Here is a 20,708-nt window from a genome sequence, read left to right on the forward strand (position 1 = left end):
CTGGTGCACCTGGGAACACACCTGAACCCTTAAGTCTACCTGAGGAGGGCTCTTATCACCGGATTTAACACCTCTGCAAACACAGATGACTCATTTCCTGGTTTTGGATTTCAACATGGCTTTCGTGCCTCGCGCGGGCATGTCCTCACCTGAGAGCACATCACCTGTGACTAATGCTGCAGGAGATATCATTAAAACTATTGTGTTTGATGCTCTTGGCTTATGTTGGACTTACTGTCATTGTGATTTACTGACACTTGTCTATGATTTACATTTCTGATTAACAGGAACAAGCCAGGCCCATTGAACAGAATGTTTGGGACCCAGGACAAGCTCACATGATCTCCCTTTGATAGAAAGTAATAGGAAGACATGTATGACGTGCATTTATGGGCCTTAAGACCCTGCAGCACTGGACAAAATACTCATTTGTCCCCCCTTGACAACCGCCCTGCATACAACATCCATCAAGTGTGCATATTTCTACAGTACCAGGCCCCCAGGTGCAGACTAAACTGACTGAAGGTGCATTCAAGTTTTAAAGCAGTGTAAACATAATACAGTTCCATTAAGTGTCATTATTTTATGTGTGCAAACATTTTAACTGAGGTCACAATGCATCCTTTTTCACTCCTGTAAACCTGGACCTGTACAGTGCAAAGGTTTATTTTACACAATAACAGATTATGTATCAAGTGCAGGCTTTTTTCACTTATGAAGGTACTCCAAAAGTCATTTTTGTGAAACATTAACCTCCATTGTTTATCTCTCCTGAGCATTAGCGCCTTAAGTGTCTCTACCTGTGGGCGGTGTGTCCATGGACTTTATTAATCCTGCAGCAGTGGTGTGCGAGGGAGGCTACCAGTCTCCTGCTCTGCTCTTGTTAATTATCCGCCGTGTGCTGTGAGCTAGGCATTGAGCCAGGCTGCGTGCCCGCTAGCCTGCTGGATCCGTGTCACTATCAGGGCTGCACATCTCTGGCTCTGTCTGTGTTGACACTCTGCCCCGGGGGAGGTGGAGGAGGCGTGGGGCGGTGTGCAGAGGTTGAGGAGAGCAGCGGTTTCCCACGGCTGCTCGGGCCCTGCCTCTGCATTCCTGGGCTGCCAGTGCTCAGTAAATGTTTGGACAGCCTTGAACAAATAGCACACCTTGAAAGGCACCAGCGCGAGCCGTGTGCAGCAGCAGCTCCCTCTTACCTCCTTAAGCTCACACATCTTTAACACCTCCCCACGCCCCTAAACCTCCCCAAACCGCAGGCCCTCTCCGCTCCTCCCGCCCAGCCACCCGCCAAGCTCCAACTTTCCCAGCGTGGCTTTCGTTGCACAAATAAACATGAGTCTCGCAGCCGCACACACCTGTGCTGGGTAAATAGACAGAAGCCTATTCTTTCTCAGAGCTGTTTGAACTTTGGAGGATTAGTTTTACATACAAACGCAGGAATGGAGAAGAAATATATTCATGAAACAAATGTATATTTTCCTAAATGTGTGCGGTAAAAAGTGTACAATGAGGCACCTATATGACTATTCCAGACCGATATTACAGAAATAACCTTATTAATGCTATAATATTAACAGTTTTACCATTCACATTCACGTGCAAAGAACAGCCCAAAAATCTGTGTCATTCAAATGTCTCTGGCACCAACAGACGCACTGATCATCCAACAGCTGTCTCCCATTATACATGGATAACACCTGTGAGACCTGACCTGATTTCTTGCTACTCCAAACTTGTTGCTAGGTGAGTTTACGTATTGTGATAAACCAATCTGTCATCAAGTAATTAACATCAACTTTGAAGCACAAATGACTAGTTTAGCAACACTGAAAGCATCCACATATTACTTACTTCATGTCTGATACTGCGGTTGAAATAAAAAAATACAGATCTTTGTCTAAGAGTTTCCAACCTTTGCTATACAGTAGAGTATTTAACAGGTCCCATGATGTCCTGATAATGCTCCCTGTCCTGCCCCGGTCTGTTCCCACACTCGTGCCCACACGTGCGGGCTGATGTCTGCCAGCAGCTGTGCCTCTGGCAGTGCTCTCTGCTTGTAACATAATCTAACATAATGCATGAGGACTTCCAGCACAGAAGCCTCTCAAACGCAACTCTGTTTCTCCTGTCAGTCCACTGGTCGGGCGACATATTTCTGTAATTTGGCCTTTGTGCTCAGCAGTTTTGCAGCTGTGATGACATTTGGGTGTCGCCCCCTTGTTTCTCACGGTCTCTCTGCCAACGCCAGGCCGCTGGCTGGGTGGCTGCCAGATCTGCCCTCTCTGAGCTGTGTACACATGAGCAGTGAAAGAAGGAGCTTGAGCAGAATGTTCCTGGCACTGGGCTGACCGCAGTGGGCCGTGCTCTCGGGGTCAGGCGGGAGTGTGCGGTGATGGAGGTTAGTAGAAGAAGGGTGTGAGGAGGTCCGCTGTACACAGACAGGCCTTGTTTGGGGTCTTTGAAGTGGCCTCAGGTGATGTTCCTCTGGCTTTTGTCGACACTGCAGTGAAAATGACGTTTTGTGGTGTTGAAAGTGAGGCGGGTCATTTGATGTATAACTTCTGACACTGCTAATAATGCGCCAGTGTTTTTTCAGTACACTGCACTCATTCATGTTCACTTCTTTTATGTCTTTGAGTTCACTTAATGGTTCATACACAGTGTTTTATTCAAGCTTTTATGCTGAAAATGAAGATGAAATGAAAGTAATGTGAATGACTGAATTATGTTGGTATGAGTTTCTTCTTATTGGTTTTTCAGACATAGTCCACCACCAGCTTGTTTCATGAAAATGTTATGATTTTGCCTGGTATGTTCCACAGTAAGGCATTGAAGATCTATGGATCATTAATGCACATTTTTCAAGGTATATTTAAGCAAAAAAACAAATAAAACTGTAATTAAATAGACTTTTAAAAATCCATGGTGTGATATTAGACTAGATTAGATAAAAATAGACAAAACTTACAAAATGCTTAACATTCTTACATTCTCCAGGTCTCTAAACAACACAGACTGACTCTACCAGCAGGAGGGACTTTCCGGTCTTCGCCAGCCCCTTGTCCTGGTGCTGACAGTGTAATGTATGCAGTTGTGTAGATGGATCACCGTATCACTCATTCAGACCGCAGTAATGATTTCCTGGTTGGGGCGTGGCCTGTAGTTTCGGTCCCAGGGGAGTGATAATGGGTGTTCCCTTTGGTTCTGTCCTGCTCTTTCTCAGCTGTCCTCCCGGAAACCTGCCCCAGCTGCTGCCCATTACACCAGGAATGTGCGCCCTGGGTCAGATGGCAGGAGTGTGGGCTGGCACATGAATAACAGCAGTGACCACGGGCCTAGGACACTTGCGAGTTATTAACAGGGGCAAACTCCAGTACCTTCCCATGCCCCCCTGCGGCCCCCGTGCCCCTAAACCCCATGGTCCTGACGGCAGCTGCTGATCTGAGCATTTCCACTGGCTCGGGCTGGAGGGAGCGTGCCTGTGCGTGTGTGTCTCTCATGAAGCGCAGTCAATCACATTAATTGGGCACAAATCCATGTCAGTAGTTCATAAAGAATTTACATTAGAACATACATCAATGCTTCTTTCGTGGCAAAAGTAATATTTGAGGATGTACTCTCGAATGGTAAATGTTAAAGGATCGGCCACTTGTTTGTCTCCATCTATATGTTAAAATTGTTCCTTGAATGTTCCGTAGTTGTCAGGATTTGTTGTTTTTTGTGTATCCTGTGCTGTTTTCCCCCCTCCCTTCTGTGTTTGAGCCTGGAGCTGAGCGGAGACGCTGGCACCGCCTCCACACACCTGTTTCTAATCAAGAAATCAAGCCTTCACCTGTGAGTAGAAAAGCACTGACGATCCAACACTCAGGGCCACATCGTCTTGTCATTTCCCAGTTTTTCTTCATGTCATGCTCCGGTTTATTTATTCGTGTATCCGCCGCGATCCCGCACCGTGGAACCACTCTGCTCCTCCGTCTCCGACCCAGCTCTCCACGTCCGATACGAACACCTCAGCCTCCGACCCTGCGACCCAACTGTCTGCTCTGTCTACCTTCATTCACATTCTGCATCTGCAAATAAACTCTGTTGAACTGTTTCCCGAGTCTGTATCTTTGGTCCCTCTGTCAGTCTTTACGACAGCAGTACGCCATTAAACTCATCTATCGCGCACTTGTTTAATTTTGCGGCGACGGTAGCAGCGTTTGCCTCTGATCCAAAGGTTGGCACTTCGAATCCATAAACATCATTGGTTGAACGTCAAATCCAGTGATCTACAGGTTGGCGGTACGATTCTAGCTCCCACAGATGGAGGCTGTCGTTGTGTCCTTGGGCAAGACACTTAACCATCCTCGCTCCCAGTGTTTGCGTACACTGGTTTCTTGATGTAAAGCGCTTTGAAAAGTGTCTTGAAGATGGAAAAGCACTGTAAAATGTGAACCTTAACCAGTTTAACATGACAGGTGTGGAAAAACCTTGGGGTCCCACCGGAGGAGCTGGAGGATGTGTCTGGGGTGAGGGAAGTCTGGGAGTCCCTGCTTAGACTGCTGCCCCCGTGACTCAGCTCCAGATAAGTGGAAGGAAAAGGATGGATGGACGGAAGTGAAAAACGTGCATTCTTACTGTGAGCAGACTTGCCTCTCTGCAGATCTGACCCCTAACCTGGCTTAACACTTGTTCACCTGATTGTTTCTATGGAGATATGTAAGTGTAATACCATACTTTGTTGTTCCACACCTCCATGGAAACGAGCATCTGGTGAACACTCCACATTGTACCTTTTAAGAATGACCATAAAGCATTAGTATCAAATGAACAAAAATCAAACCAACTATTCCATTAATCACAGTGTAATAAAGGCTCATAATGAAATGGAAAAGCCCTCGTTCTCAGCAATGGTAGAAATGTAATCCGGCTGGTTATGTTATTGAATTATTTCTTAAACCTCAAAGCAAGTGAAATGTCAAATAAAATACTCAAATAATTAGCGGTTTTAAAGAGAGACGGTGGAAAATCTCAGTGAATGAGCATGACGCATGAATGTGGTGAAGTACGGCCTCTGAGCCACTTCCTGGAGCTGCATCCACGACAACCTCCAGACAACACTGTAGCCTTTATACACCGAGAAGAGCCCAGAAGACATGTCATCGGAGCAGAGGACAGAGACGAGGTGACACATAGGTTTGAAAATGTGTTAAAAAGCCTTTCAGCCACCCATGTTAAGTTATGAATGCGATTAAATTACTGTTGCTATTGTTGTTTTTGTTAGACTTTTATTCAAAACATTTCGAACTGAATTCTAATTTCCATTATTAAAAGACAAACTTCTCCAGAGAATGATTGCACCTCATTACTTTGATTAACTGCTAATGCTAATTGTCATCTTTAAATTGTTTTTTAACTTCCTAAGACCCGAGCTCTTGCATGACATTTTTTTTTTTATTAATTTCTCTTTGTTTTTATACTTATCAGGTCCCAATCAGCCTAAATAACAAAGAATTATCTTTTTAGTTTGTAGTTTCTGAGAAAAGTGATGTAAAACGAATGTCCTCATATGTGGACGTTTTAAGCATTTTGATAAAACATTTGAATAATGATTTGCAAAAACTATTTATTATGACCCTGAACACAGCAACATTTGTCCTGAATGTAAAAACAAAATGAGAAACAACAATTGTGCCTCTTAGAACAATGTGTCTCATGTGAAGAGCTGCTGACAGGAGCAGGAAGACATGGGCCTTTACAAAAAAAATAAAAATATTCTGAACATTCTAAACTCTTAAAAAAGATTCTAAATTGAACATTTTACATCATTGCTGTTCTTGTATGCTGTTTTTCTTCTACAAATTTGCATTGTGGCTTAGACAACCCAAAATGTGTTGTCCACATATGTACACACCAGGTCCTAGGAGGTTAAAATACAAACTAAAATCTCTATTTAGACTCAAACGTGGTTAAAAGTCCTATGTAACACAAAATTGACTCTTTTATCCATGTTATAATGCTGTTATCTCATCAAAAACAGACCTGGAGTTGTGTTTTATTTCATTCACACATGTCTGAGAATATTTTTATTATTAGTCTGTATACATCTCCAAAGCTCAAAATGCTCCGTTCCACCTTGTGATGTCATGAAGTGGTAGTTTTCAAATTAACAGCTCCTTTTTACCTTAAATTCAGCAGAGATTGGCAATTCCAGGACTGAAATTTTCCAAATGATTTTAATAATGAAGGTGTATAGCGTTTAAAAACACAGTGGAGCACTTCCTGTATGACCACATGATGACATCACAAGGTGGAACAGAGTGTTTTCCGTTTGAGACAAAAACTAAACATGCAGGATTTGTGTATTTAACATGAATGAAACAAACTCCAGGTATGTTTTTGATGCGGAAACAACATTATAACAGATCAGAAGACGGTATTTTTTATCCATGGGTGTCAGAATAATACAAAATTAGGACTGTTGCCATAGCGATTAACAATTTAAAACAAAATATTATAACTTCTGAATGGGAAATAGTTCTTAAAATCTTACCAGGACATCGAAACTGTTGAATACACTCCCTGACGAAGTTTCCAAACATACCCCCCATTGTGACCCGTGTCCTAATTGTCCCAAAGACCCCGTTCTATTGAGCATCTACGAGCGGGACAGGACCTCTGGAGATTGTCCCACTGCAGTTTTTCTTTACATGATGTCTTAATATATTTAGGCTGTGAGCACTTGGGCGGGAAATTTAGGGCTTAATGATATAGCAGCACAACAAAACAACTCAAACGGTACTTGAGGAAGTTTTTGGGAACCTGGTACTAATTGCAACGGGGGACAAAAAAATCAAGCCACCCCGGACTTAATTGGCTTCTTTTCTTTCATGCTCCTATACGTGGCCATTCAAACATGAGATGGAGCCAAACAAAACGTGCACCCTCCTTGAACCACACACTTCACTAATTGCAGCAATGGGGACGTCCTATAGAGGAGGGGCTCAGCTATAAGATTCACTCACAATGGACAATCAGTGGGAAAAGGCCTGGGATAGGGAATTATTTCTGTCCTCCGTATACACCCCGGTAAATAAATATGCAGGTTTTTATATAGAAAAACGTGTGGAATACTGCGTAAGAAAAATGCCTGGTTATTATGATATAAGGGAGTGTATTTTTGTCATTAAATACAGAGGAATTATGAGTAAAAACACCGATTTGATAGGTTCGTTTTAATATTTGTAACAGTAGTAATGAGCTCTGAAAACATAAAAGACTACCTGATTATTTTTATACGCAGAATACTTCAGTTTGTGGTGTTGTTTTTAATATTTAGTATGCTTCAAAATTACCATTAGCGTTAGCAACATGTCTCTTTCTAATCACCTGTCCTCTAGCGAAGTATTCATTTTATTTGCGTAGTTTTAATATGTTTTCAGTGACATCCCCACCCTCAGCTCCCTATCCACTGCCTAATCTTAAATATTTATTCATTTTAGCGTGACAAAACCTCATAGAAATATAATTGGACAGGAAAAAGCGGCACAAACAGTGAGGTTGCTGGGTGTTGTTGCGCGCAGAGCTAATTGGTGGGTTTTTAGATACTAAAACGTGATGATGTCATACTCCCAGAAGGGGCATTAACTTGATTTTCTTACTAATTCACAAAGATTTAACCTGCTTATTTGCATTAGCGACTACACGCTAGAAAGTGCTACTGGTGGTTGATGTCATACGGCCAGATGGAGGCAAGAGACAGTTTTTCCTATTGATTATATTGTACTTTGCCATGAAATCTCCAAAAGATAAATCCACAAACGTTGTACTTGATCATTTCTATTCATAACTGGACCCAAAAACCCACTATATCGTATAATTTCTTGTTGTGATATCAGCATTATAACGTAAAGTATTGCAGTTTCAAATGTGTATGAATTTCCAATAACGAAATCACACAATCGTAGAACTTGTCGAATGTGAAACACCAACAAAGTGTCTAACTGTAAATTGCTAAATGTAAATGCGTCGTCATTGCGTCAGTAAAACTGGTTTGAAACACCAGAATTCACCTGTGGTACTTCTGAAATGAGGTCACTTGTGCTGTAGTCTAGATTCGTGTCCTCTCGCACTCCCCTGTCTGCTCTCTGGGGACGAGTTACCGCTTGGTGTGTTTGTGTGTATGCGTCTTCTGCTTCTGCTGCTGAGGTCACGACCCCGCACATTCACACATGAGGCATGACGGCTGCGTGCCAGAGCTGTGTGCGGCCGCAGTCACAGCCAATGGGGCGTGTGCAGACAGACAGAGAAACACTACCTCCACTAACGACAACCACGGCTCCCGATTCATCCAATGTAAACTGGAAATGCACGTTTACGCCAAAGGATAGTCAAAGAACTCCTGTTAGTCTAATCACTAAAGAGTTGACAAGTTGCAAGTGCAGTTGGATTATTACTATTATTAGCTCCGACACTGCCAAGTTGTGATCAATCTTTGACTTTTAAGATTATAAAAATGCAAAATTGGCAAACTTTTAAACAGTAATTCGTCAGAAATTTAGAATTTGTTCGCCTACTACTTGGATTTCGTACCGATATATATATATATATATATATATATATATATATATATATATATATATATATATATATATATATATATATATATATATATTTTTTTTTTATTATTATTTTTTTTTATGTCATAATGCATTCATTTGTCCATATATCTCTTGTATGTTAATGTCCAGATGCACAAAATAGGACAGAAGCAATAAAAAACAATCTACTTTAGTGTGTCAGTGTCATTATGCCGAGCTGCGTAATCTCTGACCCATCACTAAGATATACTCAAAGTCCCTCACACAGACTCGTCCAGACCGCCTTGCTCCGCTGCAGGGGGAGAGCCATGGGAATCGCACTCCTAATTGTGCCCTGAACCTTTTGAAAGAATATTAAGCTGCATTAGTCGACGGTGGGCCATTCATCTGGGACTTTTTTCTCGAGAGGGCTACAGCAGCTCCACTCACCCAGCGCCCCATTAAACGTGACAGGCCTTTGTGATGAACTCGGAGCAAAGTGGGAGCGGCTAACTCTGAGGCTAGCAGGTTAGCCATCCAAGCGTCTGGTTCTTGTCAAACACCAAAACCTCAGGCCTATTAGGAGCTATTTAGCATCCCAGCGGAGGCTGTGGCTATGCGCTGTTAGCCATAACTAAAGCAAGACAGATCAGAACAGACACAATACAGGGATCATTAGACCAAGGACTTTCCAGCTTCACTGATGTCATTGTTGCTGTATAATACTCTAAACACCTTGCAACAGCCCCGTCTCGCAATCAGCTCACTTCATAAAAAGGTTACCACAAAGTAAATCTAGAATTACTGTCAAAATATCAAGAGAACACTAAAGGATCTTGTACCGTTGATTTTCTTGGAGAACACGTAAGGTATTTCTTTTTAAAAATCAAATTGCGTCCAAAATTGTCAATGCAAATCAGCGTTTGGACTCGGACAAAGTTCCAGTCTGTGTGGAAGCTTTTTGTGTGGGCTTTGCATGTTCTGGCTGTGTCTGGGTTTCTAGTGAGGGTCGTAGTACAGCGTAATGACACGAAATGTAAAAAACTTGTACTGTATGCGCCGCAGCTTAATCGAAGAATGGATCAAATGTGCCAGTCAATCTAAAACATGCACGATATGGAAAAATCCTCCAGCTAAGACAACCCTGACCCGGCGTAGCTCAAGATCTAGAGATGGGTTCCCGGTTGGCACTGCTCTCTAGCACACACTGGTCCCAGACAACGTCGAGGAATGGGACAAATTTCTTTAAACGGATAACAAAGTGAGGCAAATACCATAACCTCGCTAACCTTTATGTAGCATTGGAACAAGACCAGTAATGTGGAAATCTGAGCACATTAAAATTGCCAATTGTATCTTGGATTTGAACACTGCTTCCCAAAAAACTTCCCATATACAAACTTCCAACAGTGCTGCCTTTTACCAAGCAAGTCAGACATAACCTGTTTCTCCACCGATGCCAAACTAAACCAAATTTGTTATGTCCACAATCCTAATAGCAGCCTTTAGTAACCCGAAACCCTCATTTGAATGGACGACAGAGACTTTCTTGATGTTTCGAGATGTGACTTGTATTATTTTAGACACCTGACCCGGGCGGCCTCCGGGGCAGCACCATTGTGAAGCACATTAGTGTCGTTAGGGAGAGTTTGGCGGCTCGTGTGGGCCAGCTCTGGTTAAGGCCGGTGTTAAGCTGCTGCTCTCTCTGCGTCGTCAGGCCTGGACTCGCCCCAAGCCCTTAGTGACACGAAGGGATTTAAAAGGGAATGGGGTTAGATTGGAGAGCGGTGTAGGGTAATTTAAGAGGTCACATCATCTCTGAGGGTTATATTTAGAGGAAGAGGACAAAGGAAGGACGAGGGCCAGATGGGTGGATGGGATAGTAACATATACACATTTAGACATTTATTGTGTCAGGATTCTGCAAGAGCTGGTTGGAATGAATCCGAACAGAAATGAAAGGTGCCGAGACTTTGCTTTACATATTGGCGAACAAATTTTATGTCACGTACTTTCACATCATGTTGTAACGACTGACAGGAGGGACCAAACAAACAGAACTCGTGGAAAGGTTTAACAGTGTTTATTTACAGATTTTCAAAGTGCAATATGACGGTAAATCGATTGGTGAGTTGAGAGTGGGGGTTTGTTGTGGTCCAGGGGTAGAGCGGGAGTAGCAGAGTCTGAGACGAGATGAATGGTACCGTAGAGAAGAGCAGGGTCGGAGACTGAAGAGCTGAGCGGGTCCAGAGAGCGGGATCACAAAGATACGCGGACGATCTGGCGCCGAGTGTAAGGTCCTGGCTCCTCTTATCCTCCCCAGGTGCAGCTGATTGTGGATTAGGTCCAGGTGTGAACGGGAGGAGCCAAGATCTCCGCCCAGCTCCAGGATTAGATACAGAGAAAGTGCAAAAAAGGGCAGGACTGACAGGGATCATGACACATCATTAAAAAGGGACGACATAACTGGCGACAGTAGCTCAGTTGCTAAAGAATGTCCGCTGATCCGAAGGTTAGTGGTTCAAATGACCAGTCTCAACGTAAACATCTTTGATTGAGAGGTCACATCCACTGGCCTATAGGTTGACGGTGCGATTCCAGCTCCCACAAATGAATACCATTGCTGTGTAAAGTGCCTTGAAGGTGATATTTTGCCATGACGTTCGCAAACTGTAGAAGCAAGAGAAGATGAAGTTGGCTGCTGTAAAGTAGAAAATATGGAAGGCTCAGGTACGTTAATGAGTTAATAAGGTATTGGTAACCAGGGATGCAATAAAATTATGTTGAATTTAAATTAAAGACGCAAATTGAAAGGCCTATGGTGGTCCTACAAATGTCACTTGTGGTTGCGGTTTGTTTCTCAGGCAAGGCGAGTTTATTTGTATAGCACAATTCGCACACAAAGTAATTCAAAATGCTTTACAGAATAAGAAAGACATTAAAATAACACAAATCAAAAACATAAATAATCACAAATAATCATCATAAAATTAACATTAAAACAGAAGAGTGCAGAATAAAATCCTTTCAGTCGTATGCACAGCTAAACAGAACTGTTTTGAGCCTGGATTGTCAAAGTAGAGGTCTGTCTCACATCTTCAGGAAGACTGTTCTAGGTTTTAGCTGCGTAAAACTGAAACACTGATTCCCCATGTTTAGTCCTGACTCTGGGCACCAGCAGGAGGCCGGTCCCTGAAGTCTTCAGAGTGTGAGATGGTTCATGTGGCACTAACATATTGGAGATATACTTTGGACCTACGCCATGGAGAGACTTATACACAAGCAGAGCTGCTTTAAAGTCAATTCTCTGAGCTACAGGAGCCAGTGCAGAGACCTGAGCACAGGACTTATGTGCTCGTACTTCCTGGTTCTAGTCAGGACTCGAGCAGTAGCATTCTGGCAACTGTGTTAAGGCTCGTTTGGAGAGGCCAATGAGCAGGACGTTACAGTCGTCTAACCTACTGGAGACAAATGCATGGATAAGTCTCTCTAAGTCTGGTTTTGACAGTATAACTTTGATTTTTGCAATGTTTTTTAGATGTTAAAAAGCTGCAGATGTTTTATTTGGCTGTTAAAGTTCAAGTCTGAGTCCATTATTACCCCTCGATTTGTAGCCTGATTTGAAGGTTTTAGAGAGCGAGACTGGAGGTGACTGCTGACACTTTCTCTATGTTTCTGTGGTCAAAGATGACGACTTCAGTCTTGTCTGAGTTTATCTGAAGAAAGTTGTTTTGCATCCACACACTGATCTGTTGGATGCAGTGGCAGAGTGAATCCACTGGTCCATATTCACCTGCTGCAGTGAGACATAGATCTGATTGTCATCCGCATAGTTGTGCAGCATATAATTACGTAAACAGCTTCAAACTAGAACAACACCGTAGATTAGACTGTTCACTAATATGTATTTGAACTCATTATAATTATTATTAGACTAAGACAAGACAATGCTAACCAGAAAGGGGAGAACATCACCAAACAAAAGCTCCTGCCCACTGCGATGAGTAAAGAGCCATTGTCTATTAACGCAACACATAAACAAAGCCTTTACTGCCCACAGATCTACAAGTGAGTCCATGAATGAGACCATCTCTGCCTTTCTCTCACTCATCCCGGGACTCAACTCTGACCTGGCCACATCATTACTCACCATCTGCAAATGGAGCTTCCCCCGTTTGGGACTTAAAACACGGCATATGCTGCAGTGAATGAGCCTCCATTAATCAACACTGGTTAGGTGCTAAGTAGACACGACTCGGACAAGGAAACAAAACAAGAAGTCATCTACAAAAGACAATTGAGCAACGCCAGCACCCCCTATAACTCTTATACCACTTTGTAGTACACAGTGGAAGGAAGTACTTTTAGATTTTTAACATGTACCTGCTCTTGTAGTCGAGTAAAGGTCTAGTCATGTGATTGTAATTAGTTAGATTTAAACGCATATGTCCCAATCGACTGTCTCCCTTCTGCATTTGCTCATTTCTATACCTACAAACGCACAAAATCAGTGAAATTCTGATAAAAAGTTGCTAAAGTTGTATTAAAAAGTAGCTAGTAACTTGTACTTTAAGTTATTACTTTTTGGCAACTACTTGTTCTTAATTTTTAGCCATGTAACTGTACTTTTACTTGCAAACTTCCACGAATACTTGTGTAGCCCGCAATCTACAACCCCGTATTTGAGTAAAACTATGAATATATTGCCTGTCGCATATAAGGACTTAGCAGCGATGGTCAAGAATGGGCGGGGCCTCCTTGTTGCCGACACAAAGCGGTCGCCGTGCAATCATCTCGGTGTAAAATCGCCAGGACAAAGCCAAACAAAGGCAGGGGGCTGGTGGCTGGGCCGGGACAGCTGTGAGCAGAGCCTACACATCCCGCCTCAATATGGGCCCTCCTCACATCTGTAGCAGCTTGGCCCCTGCTTCCGCCAGCGTCCCGGGGACAATGAAGACCCTCAGAGCGCCTCTTTGTGTCACATGTTTCAAGAGAGCCTTTTTAGCCTAAATCTTAAATATTTCATTAGGCCTCACCCTCGCCCCGGCTGCGCCTCTTTCTATGGGCAGTGTTTTTGGAGAGCGCCACCCTGGACCCTTGCTCCTATCCGCCCTCCCTTCTGCTAAGGTAACGCCCAACACAACAAAAGATGTCTTACAAAACAGTTTGGGACCTGTTTTACTCAAAAAACAGTTAAGATTAAACAGACAGCAGCCTCAGATCCTAAATTATAATGCATATGACGTCCACCTATTGTCTGGGGATTTAGGGAATGTCATAAAAAGTCATAAGTTTTTAAGCAGATATTACTGTATTGCTGTGTGTTGTAAAAACTAAAAATAAAAAGTTAAGCTGAATACATGTGTGCATACTTGTGTACAACTACTTATGCATTTCATTTAATTTCAGTTAAGTTTAAAACATACGGCCTTCAAATATGTCATTAATGTAACACTTAATCAACAGCAACACTTTTAATAGCCCAGGCCTTTTTCCCTTGATATTATCATTTGAATATTCTTGTGTATCTGGTTGTAATATTAGTTTGAGCCCATATATGCACATGTAAATCAGCACCCAACGCTTTCACCTATTGCACACGTGTCAAACTTATGGCCTGTGAGCCAAATGTGGCCCATCACGTCATTTTATGTGGCTCATGACAACGTAAATTAAAAGGAATGACTGTCTTAAAATGTCAGTTTATCAGGAGATACACAGTTACACAGCCATATTTTACATCTATGGAAATCCATATGCAATATTTGTAACTTGACTAAGTAATAAATTCAGAAACAGTTAATTAACAAGTTGCAAGTAGTTGCATTTATTTTACATTACATATGGCCCTTTGAAGGAAACCATTTTGCTGATGTGGCCCTTGGGAAAAATGTGTTTGACACTCCTGACCTGTTGTCTGGGGATTTAGGGAAAGTCATAAAAAGTCATACTTTTTCAATCACCGATGATAATAATGACGCGAATGAAAAATAAATGTAGTGTTATGAAAACTAAAACTAAAGAGTTAAACTGTATAAATGTGTGTGTGTGTGTGTGTGTATATATATATATATATATATATATATATATATATATATATATATATATATATATATATATATATATATATATATATGCACATTTAAATCAACACTTGACACTTTCACCTGTTGCCTGGGGATTTAGGGAATGTCATAAAAAGTCATACTTTTACAAGCACTGATATTACTGACACAACTATTTTTTTTAATATTTTTTTCCAGTTACATTTCAAACATATATATGGCCTGCAAAAGTGCCATAAATGCCCGGGCCTTTTTTCTTTTTTCTTATGTTATTATTTGAATATTCTTGTGTGTGTAATATTAGTTTGAGCCCATATACGCACATGTAAATCACATGTAAATCACATGTAAATCAGCTCCTATAGATCCTACAGTGACCACATGCCTATAGACTGTGACCACCTCATTGACACAAACTGCAGTGTATTGGTAGCAAATGTATTCATGACATTACAGAGTCATTATGGAGTGCTGAGGCTCCACTCTCAAAGCGCAGAGGGTCCGCGCGTCAGAAAGAGGTGGTCAAACACTCCCATCTAAATATTGAACACTTGCTAATAACTTTTTGGCCCCTTCTGCACAACTTCTGTCACATCGAATCAAAAGCCCTCAAAGGATTTGTCTTTATGCCCGGCTTTAAAACGTGCACGATCGGATTGGGCGACAAAGAAGAGCTTTTGTGGCAAACAGAATCGAGAGGGGGTGGGTTTATTCGGCACTTTACGAGAGCCTAATGAATAATTCAGTGTTATCATTCAACTTGATGCCCGATTATTATGTTTTTCTTCTCTCTTCACACGTGAGGGACCCGGGCGTGACGGGGGGTATGACGCAGGGGGCACCTGGGGGGAAGTAACGCGCACACACAGAGAGGCCGCAGTGCAGTCACTCTCCGTCAGCTTGATAAATATAATGTGTCAGCAATTAAAAACTCGTTGCCATTCTTTAATTCAGCGGAGCCCTTGTTAACCGCGGCCCGGCAGGAGGCTGCACTGTGGCCCCTGCCCTGCACCAGCTCCACCAGAAAGGAGGCCCCGGCGTTCCCATCCTTTTAGCCCACAGCTTGTCCCATTGGCATGTAAATAAGACATTCATTGGGCAACACTTTTCCGATAGAAAAAATGACCATCAACCTCTTTGATTTTCATCTTTTTTCCCGGAGAAAACAAAGAATTCTATAGTTTCAGATTTTTATTCAAAAAAAAACTTTTCGGGCCTTTCTTTTGGGGCATTCTCATGGTAATGGTGTTGACTCAACTTTGTACAACGTGGCTATACAAGGCATATGAACCCTAGCAGGAGTCCATTACAGAAATACCATTTAGCAAGCTGTTTCTGTGAGAAAGTCAAACGTTTAGAAGGTTTTTTTGTGGCAAACAGGGAGCAGGGTCCTGGAGCAGCAGCAGGAGGCCTTTTGGAAAGAGGAGTGAGACTAAAGAGCTGGAGCGCTGAGATCCTCCACAGCTGAAGTCACAACTGTGGAAAACGCAGCAAAAGCACTTTTCAACAATGTCCTGATCGTTGTCAGCCATGACGGCAGCGCCATTTAGCAACTGATGCATTGACATGGGATAAGTAGTTGTCAATAACACTCCATATATACAAAGAGGCTAGACGTCAATCATGAACTTAAATAGATGAGATCAGGGAAAGTCAGGGAATCAAGAGTGTAATAAATGTGAAATATGAGTAAAAGAATGAACATATCCTGCAGTGGTAACAAAAAACTGTGATAAAGACAACAGCGGATCAGTTTATGGACATAGTTTCATCTTCTTTGTTTAGGTTGACATGTAAATTACAAGTTTGCATGTTATTTCATTTGCTACACAGTTTTAATAACGAATAACACGATTTTCTGCTCAGTCCTGAAGGAGAACCCAAAGCACTTTTCTCTGTTTTGTGTCCTCATTCAAATGCCCACACCATTTCTTTGCGTCATGCCTTTTTGTTTGGACTCAATTGCTCACTGTTTAAAGATGCTGTAGTGGGAAAAATATCTGAGTTTGGACACATTTGTGAGAGCTGAATCGTAGGAATTCTGGAGGTCACTCTGCTTTATAATGCCCATTCTCTCTGTCCCTCATCAGCCCCATTCACGTCCCATAGATGGAATTTAAAATATTTGCAGAGACAAAACCCGAGGCTGGTCATCGTGGAAACATTAAAGCCTGGAGTGTAATCTAAAAGCATAAAGGCTGAACTTGTGAATCCAGCTCCCCCTTCTGCAGCCTGCTCATTATCCCTGTCACACCGGACCGGGCCCTCTTGGCACAGCCTTGCGGACTTAATTGAATTAGACATACCCGCTTGTTTAGGCATTGTGCGCTGGCATGAGAACCTCACAGCCACGGCGGCGCAGACAGGAGGAGAGGGCGGCTTCGGCGGCACTTGTGGGGCAGATCTGAGGCCCAGGCGACTACACAAGATGGGAACCATGGACCACCAGCCTCCCATTGAGGCGGGGCCAGTGCCAAGAGCACAGGGCTGGTCCGGCAGCTCATCACCACACAGAGCAGTTCTGTTAGCCAAAACCTCAGATGTCTTTGAATGTAATCCTTTATGGACATAAAGTGTGTGGTTGACTCACTTTTCTTTGAAATCCTCAGGTGAAAGAAGCTTGGCCTTATTTACTATATAATTCTATTGAAAACGTGTTTATTTAATAACAAGTGTTTTTGTGTAGAGAATATTACTCTGATGGGTGAAAGATGGGTGAGGTGAGGTGAAAGATGAAAGATGACGGAACTTTCAACCTACATGTTTAGAAACTAAACCTCATATTAACTTTGTGAAGAGCATTCAAATTTACATTGTGTTTATTATTCCAAAATAAAAATGATCCAAAAGGTAAATCAGTTAAACTCTTCAGACTCTACTGTAAATCAAACTATATTTTGAGGCTGGTTTCATTTCTGGATTCTTTCCTCGTGGTCTTTGTCAGATGGACAGCACACAGCGTGCCCGTTTAACCCTCTGACACTGCCTTTTCCAGCCTTTAAAACCCACAAGAAATCACTTTGTGTATGAAGATTTCTGTGAGTTCAGATAGTTGAGTCCCCTCTTCTAATGTGATTGGCCTTTTCCCTTTAAGCAGATGTGTTATAAATGGATGGTACTAGCAGACACCTCAGTGCTGTCACTACAGAAGGCTGCAGCTCTAACCCCGGGGTCAGGCCCAGATTGACACCATAACCCACAGCCCTGATCCTCCTTCAGTCTCTTTAGAAGTGCACCCGGCCGGCAGTAACTTTATTCACCGGGAGATCAGTCAGCCTGAAAAGATAAGCTCTGAATAATTGGGAGTCCACGGACCACGTAGAATCTGATGAGATCTGGCAGTCTTTAACTCTTTTTGTGATCTTTCTTCAGTGATGGAGGACAGCCCTTGTTAGGCTCAGAACAGGACAGATGGGACAGAAGACGGGTGACTGCGGTGGGACAGGGGTGGTGTCAGTCACGTGTTGTTGGAGTCAATGTGGAAATGAATGAATCTTAACAGCCACCAGTGGAACAGCCCCGATCGACGTGGACACCAGACGCTGCCGTACGAAGTGTTTGATTAGATTATCTCCTACAATTTCAGAGTCTCCTAATGTTAAAGACTCACCTGACATTCACTTTACTTAATGTTTACATCATATATTATAAGTAATCAAAGGAAAAAGTATGGCTGCAATGGAATTTTTGGGGGATTTATACTGATTTAAATAATAATAATGCACTAGATTTGCATAGTGCCTTTTCAAAAAACCCAAAGTACAGAACATTTACAGTAGATTTTTGATTCACTCTACACTCTGAGGTGGTAAACTACTACTGCACTACTACTGCAATGTGGATGAAGTGTCTTGCCTAAGGACACAACAACACTTTCCACTGTAGTACCTGGACTAGACAAGGAGGCCACATAGAAGAAAGATTGACGTTCTGGTTTTCAGTTCTCTCAAATTCATTTTTCAGATGTTAACTTTAACTTCTCTGCTGCATTTGTGTGTTTTGGCTGAGAATAAAGTTTAAAAAAGCCCATATTGTACTAATAAAACTCTCGAAGACTTTCCAAAATGCAAAGCAACTGTTGAGGCGCTTCATTTCACTCCACTGCTCATTAATAGAGCGATGACATTTGTCCACAGGAGGCGCACTCAAAACAATGGCCCGTGTAAACAAGGCACTTAGCTTGTGTAGCCGCCGCAGTTAATCATCCTTGTGTCAAATTAGCATTTCGCTGCTCTGCGTGGATGACACCGCAGTGGATACACAGTGCATCGTTAGCAACAAAAGCTAACAAAAGCTAACAAAAGCAAAGCGATGGGAGGTGGCAGCTCTACTGGTAATGTCAGGTCCCAGGTCAGGCGGGTACGGAGCCAGAGGAGGCCCATAATAATGTCCTAACACAAGGCAGTACTGTACCCGGGCGTGGGGAGAGACAGGGTAGGCCTCAGAAAAGGACCACACACTCATGTCTCATTACCATCCAGCACCCAAAGGCGGGTCAAAGCTTTTATCTTTCTCCTCAGATGTATGGGCAAAGACACACTTGGAGCAAACACAAGAAACACGGTTAATCTGAAGTGGAGCTGCACAAAGGGACTGATCAGAGCTGAGCGCGCAGTTAGCTTTCATCTGCTACAGGAAGACGTGATTTTAGCAATTAGCCAAAAGCTGTCACGCCTGCTGCTTATTACGGTGATTGCGGCATTACTTTTATGGATTCAGGAAAGTAAATAGTTTTTCTGGATTCTATTTAAAGAGGCTGCACCTGATTGTTTTGCAAGTAATAAAAATATGGTTATAATGTAATGGCATGTCTTCTTCTTTTTATCGTCTGCATACCAGGAAGTGCGCTGTTAGCTTGCCAGTTGTTGTTAGCATTACTGTGACTGCAAAACTCAGTACTACAACTATAAAATTTGTCTTACCCTAGTACAGTTATAATGTAATAGCATGTCTTAGGGTCAAAATGAGACCACCGTGTGCTGTCTGGATCATCCAGGAAGTAATGCTGGTGCACTGTTAGCATGCTAGTTGTTGTTAGAATTACTATGACTGCAAAACTCAGTACTAAAATTATAAAAATTTGTCTTGTCTTAGTACCAGTTATAATGTAATAGCATCTTTTAGGGTCAAAATGAGACCACCGTGCGCTGTCTGCCTCATCCAGGAAGTAATGCTGGTGCGCTGTTAGCATGCTAGTTGTTATTAGCACTATTGTGACTGTTATTGTACTAAAACAATAACATTTGTCTTGCCTTCGTACAGTTATAATGTAATAGCATCAAAATGAGACCACCATGTGGTCAGAATGAGACCATGTGCTGTCAGCATAATTAGAACATTTTTTTATCATTTACAAACCAGGAAGTAATGCTGGTGGGCGGTTAGCATGCTAGTTGTGGTTAGCATTACTGTAACTGCAAAAATCATTACTAAAACAATACAATTTGTCTTGCCCTAATACAGTTATAATGTAATAGCATCTCTTAGGGCCTGTCTGCATCATTCAGGAAGTAATGCTGGTGGGCTGTTAGCTTGCTAGTTGTTGTTAGCATTAGTGTGACTGCAAAACCCAGTACTAAAACATTAAAATTTGTCTTGACCTAGTACAGTTATAATGTAATAGCATCTCTTAGGGTCAAAATGAGACCCCCGTGCGCTGTCTGCCTCATCCAGGAAGTAATGCTGGTGCGCTGTTAGCATGCTAGTTGTTGTTTTAGCATTACCGTGACTGCAAACTCAGCTCTGGCCTCTGAAAGTTGCGAAAAGCCCATAGAAACTCATCGCACAACTTCTCTCAATATACTTTTGAGCATGAAACATGACTCACGGGGGAATTATATGGGAATATTCTTTTTTACCGTAAAACTATTGTAATGTTAACGTATAATTTGGGGATTTACAATGGCCACTGAGATATAAAGGTCTTAAACTGTACCCTTAATGTAGTCTCCAGACATCAGGTCCACATAAATATTTTGACTTGCCAATCTAGAGGCGCACCGCTTCCTCTCGTCAGAATGCACTCGCTCAGTACTGTATGTTTTATAAGTGACTTTCCTGCACTTATAGAAAGAATACACAA

The sequence above is a fragment of the Periophthalmus magnuspinnatus genome, chromosome 7, assembly GCF_009829125.3.
Source record: "Periophthalmus magnuspinnatus isolate fPerMag1 chromosome 7, fPerMag1.2.pri, whole genome shotgun sequence".
Lineage (NCBI taxonomy): Eukaryota > Metazoa > Chordata > Actinopteri > Gobiiformes > Gobiidae > Periophthalmus > Periophthalmus magnuspinnatus.